Raw genomic sequence first — 9461 nt, 5'->3', positions numbered from 1 at the left:
CTTCCCTTGGTTTGGCCTTTGCAGCTAAGAAACACAGGCCAGATTCTAACCCAGAATATTTCCAATATCCCAAACATCAGTCACCCTCATTCGACCTTCACCATCATGCCATATATCATGCCATAGAAACTATTAGTCGTTGAATATTTTTATTTAAATCTAAACTTATTCTGAGCCTCAGCAATAATATTCTTGAAATTGTGACATTTGTGTGCTAACTCTAATTCATATTCAAATAAAACATAACTATTAAAATGTAAAATGTTCATCCATGTGCCAAAGGCTTACACAGCATGCTCTAGGAAATGCAGGCCAGTCCAACCCTGTCTTTGCTGCACCAAGGCTGGAAGGCTCACAGCTGCCCGCAGACCAGTGAGGGCAAGAAGAGAGCAGCAGCCCACTTCCAACGGGGCCCCATGTCTATCCTCCTCATAATTATGCCTCTCTTGGCCTGTAGGGGCGGGAGGGAGGAGACAAAAGAGCCCCTCCTCCGTCCAGGTCAGGGGAGCAGGCTCAGTGCAGCATCCTCTGCCCTGGCGCCCTCCTACCTGCTGGGCTGAGGCTGGGCAGCCCTGCCCTCCTCGCTGCTCTGACAATGGGGTGTGGTGACACAGCCCAGATGATGGGCTTATTGTACCAGGAAAGGGCTGCCCACAGGGGAGCGAGCGGCTGCCCCCACAGCCCCTCCAAATCCCGGCCATGAGACCCTGAAACTCACAGGGAGCACATTCCCAAGACAGAGGCCTTGGAGAAGAGGAGTTTTCGAAGTTCCACCTGGGGGCTCAGAATTTCAATGTATATCTTTGCGTTCCAAGTTGAGAGCAGAAGTGAGGCACAGTGCCAGACTCTAACCTTGCAACACCATGATACCCTGTGTAACGACAAGGGTTCATTCTGAGAAACGGGTCAGTGGGCAGTTTTGTCATTGCGTGAGCATCACAGAGGGTGCTCACACAGACTGGGAGGGTGCAGCCTACTGCCCACCCTGGCCGCGTGGGGCAGCCTATGGCTCCTTACAGCATGTTGCTTTACTGAATACTGTGGACAATTGTAACACAGTGTAAGTATTTGCGTATCTACATATATCTAAACCTATAAAAGGTACCTGAAAGTATGGTATAAAAAACATAAATGGCCCTGACTGGTGTGGCTCAGCTGGCTGGGCATCGTACCTCGAGGTCACCAGTTCAATTCCCAGTCAGAGCACATGGCTGGGTTGCAGGTTGAGTCCCCGGTCAGGGCATGTACAAATGGCCCTGGCCAGTGCGGCTCGGTTGGTTGGAGCATTGTCTGAATTGTTTCAGGTTCAATTCCTGGTCAGGGCACATGCCTGGGTTTCAGGTTCGGTTCCAGGTCCAGGAGAGTACAATCCTCAGGAGAGGCCCATACGGGAGGCAGCCCATTGATGTTCCTCTCCCTCCCTTCCTCTCTCTCTAAAATCAATGAAGAAATGTCCTCGGGTGAGGGTTTTTTTTTTAAATACAGATGGTATTTTTAAACACCCATATGGGGGACACTTACCATGAGTGGAACTTGTGGGACTGGGTGAGTCAGTGAGTGGTGAGAGAGCGTGAGGGCCTAGGCCTTCAGTGTACACTAGTTAGACTTTATAAATGTTCTTTATAAATACCGTACACTTAGGCTACATTCAGTTTATGTTTTAAATGGCATAACATGGCACTACAGCATTATGAAAGCTACGTCACTAGACTGCAGGAGCTTTCGGCCCCATTGCACTGTGGGACCAGTGTGTGCACGCAGTCCGTTTCTGACTACAGCGTCATTGCGCGACACACGGCTGCGATGCCCCGTCTCCATGGATAACGTGGCCCTGTTCTACAGCACACTTTTAAAAGTTCAGAACGTTGAGGACCCTCTGAATGTCGTCGCTGAGCCAGGCCTTTGCAGATCTTTCATTTTCTTTCATCTTCACCGCCAGATGAAAAGTGGATATTTTTATTTTCACTCTATGGACACAGAAATGAAAGCAAGTGTCCAAGATCTCGAAGATAGAAAGGGGCCAAGCCAGGGTGAGAACCTAGACCTTCTAACTCACCTGTAGTCTTGTGGGAACACCACAGTGGAAATTCCTGAGACTCTCGTGTGCGAGGTGTCCGTGTGCGTGTTCCCTTGTTCACCAGAGAGCCGGAGGCTTCCCCCAGGCTGGTGCAGGGAGGGGACTCACTGGGCTTCCAGGCTGGGCCAGGTGTGCTACTGTGTAACAGCTGGCTCTCTGTGGGGCTGGGAGCACACATCTCTGTGTTGAAGGGCTTGCCATTTTCGGGGGTGTAAACACTCCTGCCACGGCTGATTTCAAGCTATCAGTGTGATATCACTAACTATTGTGACCGTCATTGAGTACAGCGATGTCACCGACTGCAGAGTTGGGAAAAGGCAAAGGCAGTCGGCAATCCCGAGTTTGGAGGGAAAGGGAGGGGGCAGGGGGCAGGCCTTCCTGTGGAGGGGAGTCAGGAGCACACATCTGGGAGCAAACTGGTGGTGTCTGGGAGAGGGAGGAGGGCTGGACAGAGAGGGCAGAGGGGACGTGCAGACCAGAAAGCCTGAGCTGAGAGTCCAGACTTGCCCATCCAGGGCTCAGCACGCAGCCACTGCCGCTCTGACCCGATCAGGTTCAGCCAGTTGGGTGCCCTGCTTCTAGCAACTCCTCTTGGTTTGACAAATATTTGTGAGGCATGTTACTAGGGACAGCCTCCCAACACCCCAGACGGTGCAGGCTCATGGGGCAAGTTCTAGGGCAAAGTTCCGAGGATTCCTGCAACCCCAGGAAAGTGAGGTCAAGGCCTAACAGGGACTCCTGGACCGCCCTTGCTCCTCAGTCCCTCTCACTGGAGGTCTTTCCATGGCCCTCTGCGGAGCTGTGCCCTGGGCGTGGGCAGTGGGAGGGGGTTGGAAATTAACCCTCTGCCCCTGTCCCCAACAAACTTCATTCTAACAGGACAATATTTTCAAAACTGCAAGTTACACCCCAGTAGTAGGCTGTGATGGGTCTCGACCAGCATATCAGAGTGCACCACAGGCAGTAAGGGTACTTTTCACCAAGAAATTTTGTTTCACACGTGTGTGCATGTCTGCTAAGAGTGTATAGATCTGTGATATAAAGTGAATTTCTTACTAGATATCATTGTCAGAAAAAATTTGAAAAACTCACTGGTCGAGGAGATGGTCCCACACCTGAACATGCGCAAATGCAAGACAAAAAGACCAGAATCGGGAGCGGCTGGAGATGGGAAGCTTTTCCAGAAGAAAAAAGATAGGAAAGCAAGACTGTGAAGGGGGAAAGCAGAGAGTGAGGACCTCTCCCAATCTATCTCAAGAGTTAGGAAATTCTCCTAATATCTAATCTAATCCCTAAACCCAAGGTTGTATGCTCTGCCCTGCAGCCCACCCACTCCTTAAAAGGAAAAACCATGACCCTTCCTCCACATAACCACTGAGTCAGAGTCACGACAGTGACAAGGACAGGAACTGCTGGTTGAGTACAGGCAGGGTTAAGGTCAGAGCCAGGCTGGGAAAGCAGCAGCATCGGGCTGAGTTCAGACAAGACGGGAGGTGCTGAGTGTGGGCCACGCTGTGTGTGCCATGGCAAAACGGCCCAGCTCAGACCATGTGCCTGCCCTTGGGGAGTATAGACCCTAGTTAAGAAGACCACGAAAACACTCAACGATGGAGCAACTCGACAGCAAAAACACCTCACATGCGCAGAACCTGCCAGTTGTTGTAGAATGTCAGAGCAGAGAGACCTCAGAGGTTGTCTTGTTCAGCACCCTTGTTTCACTGTGCCAGAAACTGAGGCCCAGAGAAGGAAAGCAGCCTGCTCAGGGCACACAGCAAGGATCGGACAAGAATCCACTAAGCCAGAACAGAGAGCCAGAGAGCCAGGAGTCTATGGTAGAGACCCACCTACCTACCCTCACAATCCCAACGGGTGCATGAATGCTGTCATCCACCCATAACATTTATTCATACAAATCCGTACTAGACACTTCTCAGTGCCAAACACTGTGCTGGGTGCTTCAGAAACAATGAGTAATCCCCTCCAGGTAAGAATGGAGTGCACCTGTACCTGCTGCCCCCCAGGAAAGGAGACTGGCTCTGTGACCTCCCCGACCTGCTCCAGACACTCATTACTGTCAGGAAGTCCTCGGGTCCAACCTCATTCCTTCCTGCTGCAACATCAGCTCAGTTCCTCTTGGCCCCGGAGGTGCCTGCTTACCAGCCTCGCCTGGCAGGGAGGGAGGGTGTCCAGGCTGCCCAGGGCCCTCTCCTGGCTCCTGAGTCAGCCTGTCCATTGTTCCAACCACTGCCTGCTCAGGTGGTGTGAAAGTCCGGGGAGCCGTGCCAGTGAAGTGTGGGGGCGGGGGGAGATGGCGGGGAGGGCAGGGGCAGAAGGAGAAGAGGACCTGCAGGGAGATGTCAGATAGGGAGCAAAGGGGGAATAAAACCACCCACTGCCAGCTTCTTTTTTTTTTTTTTTTTTAAGATTTTACTTACTTATTTTTAGACAGAGAGGAAGGGAGGGAGAGAAATATTGATGTGTAAGAAAAACATTGGTCAGAATTGCCTCTCACACATCCCCAACTGGGGACCTGACCCACAGCCCAGGCATGTACCCTGACCGGGAATCAAACTGGTGACCTTTCAATTTACAGGACAATGCCCAACCACTGAACCACACCAGGCAGGGCTGCCCAGTTTCTTAAATTCTATACGGTTGATTTAAGGATGTGAAGGAAGAGCATCCTAAAGTTCATGACATTTCCTTTTTGATACAAATAATACAAACTCATTGTTGAAAAATTTAAAACAACAGGTAAGAAAATAAAATTAGAAAAAATAAAACTCTTCCAAAATACTACCACCTGGAAGTGGTCACTATTTACACTGTGGTGCATAATCTTCCAGACTTTTTCACGTGTAAATACAGGGTCCAGCAGAAGTAACGCCTGCTGGCGTGTGGTTGGTAGGGTAACAATATGGGTGTAATGATTTACAGTTTTAATTTGAATATTTCACCTAAAATATCATTTGGTGTGCTCTGGTGTGATATTGTTACAGAATTGCATGCTTGTGATTTTGTAATTAAAAGGGGCGTTATTTGTGCCGGACCCTGTATCTTTCATTATTTATTCAACCCAAATTCATGGGATACTTTCAATGTGCCAGGTATTGTTCTAACTCTAGAGATAAAACACTACACAAAACGGATGATATCCATGCCCTTATGAGTTTGCATTTCATGACTACGGGTATGTCTATACGTATATGCAGTCAAATCCTCCATATTCACGGTTCCACATCCAAAGATTAAGCCAACCTCGAATTGAAAATATTCAGGGGTCCCTGGCTGGTGTGGCTCAGTGGACTGAGCGCTGGCCTGCGAACCGAAGGGTCATGGTTTGATTTTTGGTCGGGGCACACGCCTGGGTTGCGGGCCAGGTCCCCAGCTGGGGGCACACAAAAGGTAACCACACATTGATGTTTCTCTCCCTCTTTTTCTCCCTCCCTTTCTATAAAAATAAATTAAATAAAACACTTTTTTAAAAAGAGAAAATGTTCAGGGGAAAGAATGTTGAACCGTTGCTGGAATGTACTGTGTGTGCCGTTAGGCCTACGATGGCTGCATCTGTACCGAACGTGTGGACTTCTCTCTTGTCGCTGTCCCCTAAACAACACAGCCCGACAACTACTCACACGCACTAACTGTCTTAGGTATGATGAGCAATCTAGAGACGACTTAAAGTGTATGAAAGGGTGTGTGCAGGTCATATGCAAATACTGGGCCATTTTACATAAGGGGCTTAAGCACCCAGAAGTTTGGGATCTGGGGTGGGGGGGTCCTGGAACCAGTCCCCTGCAGACACTGAGAGACAGCTGTATGCTCACATGTCTAGTGTAGTCTACAGTGGTGTAAGCAGCATTTATTCATACAAATCCGTGTTTCCCAGAAGTGGGATCAGATTACACACACGGATTCATAGCCAGTTTCTCAGTCTGTGTCAATAAACGTACCCTTAGATTATTGTGAATGGTTCAGGATACCCTTTGGTGTGGTTTCTCAGGGCTTTTTGCCAAGTCCAGCATCTGATTTCTTTCCCATAGAAGACATGAAACTTGCTCCAGAAGCCTCCTCTGAACACAGATGTACACACACGTGTATACGTACACAAGCATGCATGCACACACTGTAGCCTGTGGGAGCCAGCCGCTGGCTAGTGCAGTCCAATCCATTCCTGGCCCCACACATCTTTCCAGGATTTTCCAGGCCAGGGCCCATTCCCTGCATTCCCGTCCAGGCAGGAGGAGCAGGAGCCTGGTTTCTCCCACTCTTGACTCCCCCTGCAGGCGGCTGGGGCTCTCGCAACTGGAATGGGGCCTGGGAGCTGCATGGCAGGCACCAGCCCTGTAGCGACCCAGGAACTGAGAAGCAGGGGCTGATCCTGGTCTCCCTGAAGTCCCTTCTCCGCCACAGACTCCCCGGTGCCTGGAGGAGGTAAAAGAGCCCCAAATGGGGAGCTAAAGCACCGGTGATTCCTGGGTGTTTTTCTGAACAGTACATAGAGTCCCTGCAAGCTGGCTCCTGGCACCCTGGAGGTGCTTTGGGCAGAGCACAAGAGTGAGGCTGAATCAGACCAGTGATTAAAAATATGGGACTGGCCGGGGCTCAGATGCTGTCTCCACTACTGACTAGTTGCTGTGTGGCCCCCAGCAACTGACTTAACCACTCTGTGCCTCCGCATTCCTGACGATGATAAGCAAACAATAATTCCTATTTCATGGCATTGCTGTGAATGTCAAAAAGATGAAACAAGTAGAGTGCTGAGAACAGTGCTCAGCATAGGGTAGCTTCCACCAACTAACAGCTTTAATTATTATTATCTTCTGAGCCCGCCTTCATCAACCAGGCCTGGCTTTTCTGGGACTCTTCTTCCTATCACTGTCATCAGAGGGCAATTGTCCCTTCTGACCTCCCGGGACAAAGAGAGAGTGGGGACATGCTGTGTGTGAATATGTGTGTGAGTGCTTGTGGGGAGTGTCTTCAATGGAGCTTGTAAACGAATGTGGGGGAAGGAGTGTGAATGTGCGATGCAGGAAGACCAGGCACTTGCGTGTGCACGCATCAGTAAAAGTGCGGTGGCTGTGAAAGGACAGTTTGCATGCGAGTGTGTAAGCTAGTTGTGTACGCTGATTATGTGCTATGAGAGTGGGAGTGTGAATGTATAGTTTCTGTGAATGTGTGTGAGAACGAGTATAAGGGTGTGAGTGTGTAGTGGGCTTGTGTGTTATGAGTGTGCAAGTGCGCATGTGTGTATGAAGGTTGTACGTGGATGTCCCCGTTCCCCAGCCCCACCCCAGGCACACATCTCTTGGAGAAGAGGGTTCATCAGAGACAAAAATTCCCCATCCTGAAGGAGACAGTGCCCCTGACTTGCTGGGGAAGAACTTTAATGTTTTTCTCTCTTCAAAGCTTTCGAGTTTCCTGGAGAAAAGCCTCAACAGAGCCCAGCCTTTAATCCGCCCCACTGATCGAAACTCAGGAATGGAAACAAGGGCCAGACATCCCCGCCCTACACCCCCACCCCACCCCCGCCTGGGAATGCACCCACATCTCTCCCCCACCTCCCATTCACTGCTCTGCTGAAGCCTACACCCTCCCTCTGCTATCTGCCCTGGCCCCTCAGAGGGCTCCCGGGCAGCTTCCGCCCCTCAACAGAAAACTTAAGCCCCTCTCCAGGCTTTGAGAGCACTTTGCCTACCTGCTCAGGCACGCCCTGCCCGGGGCAGTGGCAACTCCCAGTGGAGAGGAACTGGGGCTGGGGGTGGGGGGAGCTCCAGAGCCCACAACCAACCCCCTCCCAGGAAGCAGGCACTCCACCCTACCCTCCATCTCCTAAGAAGGCAAAATCATGGTAGAATACAGGGTGGGGATGATGTCTCAAAGAGAAGGACCACTGGAGGCAGGAAGTGGACATGAAAAGGGGTCCTTCCTTTCATTTAGGGGTTCTAGAAAAAACCTCTCTTCCAGGAAGTTGTCTCAACTGTTATTACTATTACATTAGTAAGAATAATTATCACTGAATGCATAACTGCTACAAGCCAGGTGCTTTACATATTGTACCTCTAATTGACCCATTTATAGATGGGGAAACTGAGGCCCAATAAGGTTAAATAATGTGTCTCAGATCACACAATCTGTGGCAGCAGAGTCAGGATTTGAACCCTGAGCTGCCTGTAAAGCCTGGACCCTTTCCCAGGCCTGTGCCTGTGCCTGCGCCTGCCTGTTTGTTCTCAGCTGGAAGGGGCTCCTCTACTCTTCCCCCTCCACCAGGGGTGGGGGGAATCCAAAAACAGAGACATGCTCAGAACAACCGAGGGGATTGTGGGCTGGGGCAGTTGTTGATCCAGAGCAGAGGAGGGTGGAGAGGCCTCAGGCAGCAAGGGGGAGAGGTTGGTAAGTGGAAGGGATTAAAACTGATGACGAAAGGGACCCATGCCTCTGTGACACCTGGCCAGGAAGGGCAGGTGCATTGGTGTATGCAGGTGGCAGAGAGTGAGGAGTGTAGATGGTAGAAATTGAGGCCTGGTGGCTGAGTCCCCAAAACACCTGTCCACTGTGCCTTCGCTACCTAAGGAGGCCTGGGTTATCTGCCTCATGGCCCCAGCAGGGCCAGGGGTCTCCAAGAGGCCCCAAGAAGCCCAGGTGCTGGGCAGCTGAGCACCTCCAAACTCTGGAATGTGCCAGGGCCTCATGCCTCCTGCCACCTGATCCGCAGCCCCAGGGAGGAGAACTCAAAGCCTGGGGCTTATGAGGAAGAGAAACTCAGTGGGACTCCAGACCAGCCAAGGAGCCCCAAGAGACAGGCACAGAGAAGGCTCCCAGCTGAAGATTCAGGAGAGAAGAAATGGGCAGGAGCCAGGGAGGGAGTGGAAGGTGGGCAAGACAGCAGGGCATGGTGAAAAAGGAGACCAGTAGGGCGAGAAATTGGGATTAAGGGTGCCATGAGAGGCAGGGGGTGGTCTTTGCTGAGGCTGGGGCAGAGCACTTGGAGGAGGGAAATGTGCAAACCTCACCTGATGCCACCCTCAGCCCCCTCCCAGCTTCCCAGGAACAGCCAAGTGCCAGGGAGAACCGGTGTCAAAAGCCCAGGGAAAGCTGAGCATCACTTCCATGCAGCCTTCTTTCTCTGGGACTCAACTCCAGGAAAGTGACAAGTGCCAACTGCTGGCCCCAAGGCCCTTAAAGGCCCTTTGCAAGAGGAAGGTGCAGAAACTCCATCAAACCCCCCTTTAAAAGTTCCCTGGAGAGCCAGGCCCACCACCAGGGTAATGGGCTGCTGCTGTGCATGGGGGACTGGAATCAGACCCCTGACACAGCTGAGGAAAGGACAACGTAAACGAGCCGTGGGACTGGGCGCAGGAGACCCAGGTCAGGCAGAGGGAGG

Source organism: Desmodus rotundus, chromosome 3 (genome assembly GCF_022682495.2).
Source record: "Desmodus rotundus isolate HL8 chromosome 3, HLdesRot8A.1, whole genome shotgun sequence".
NCBI classification, from domain to species: domain Eukaryota; kingdom Metazoa; phylum Chordata; class Mammalia; order Chiroptera; family Phyllostomidae; genus Desmodus; species Desmodus rotundus.
The sequence above is the reverse complement of the archived record's forward strand: the minus strand, read 5'-3'. Positions refer to the sequence as shown.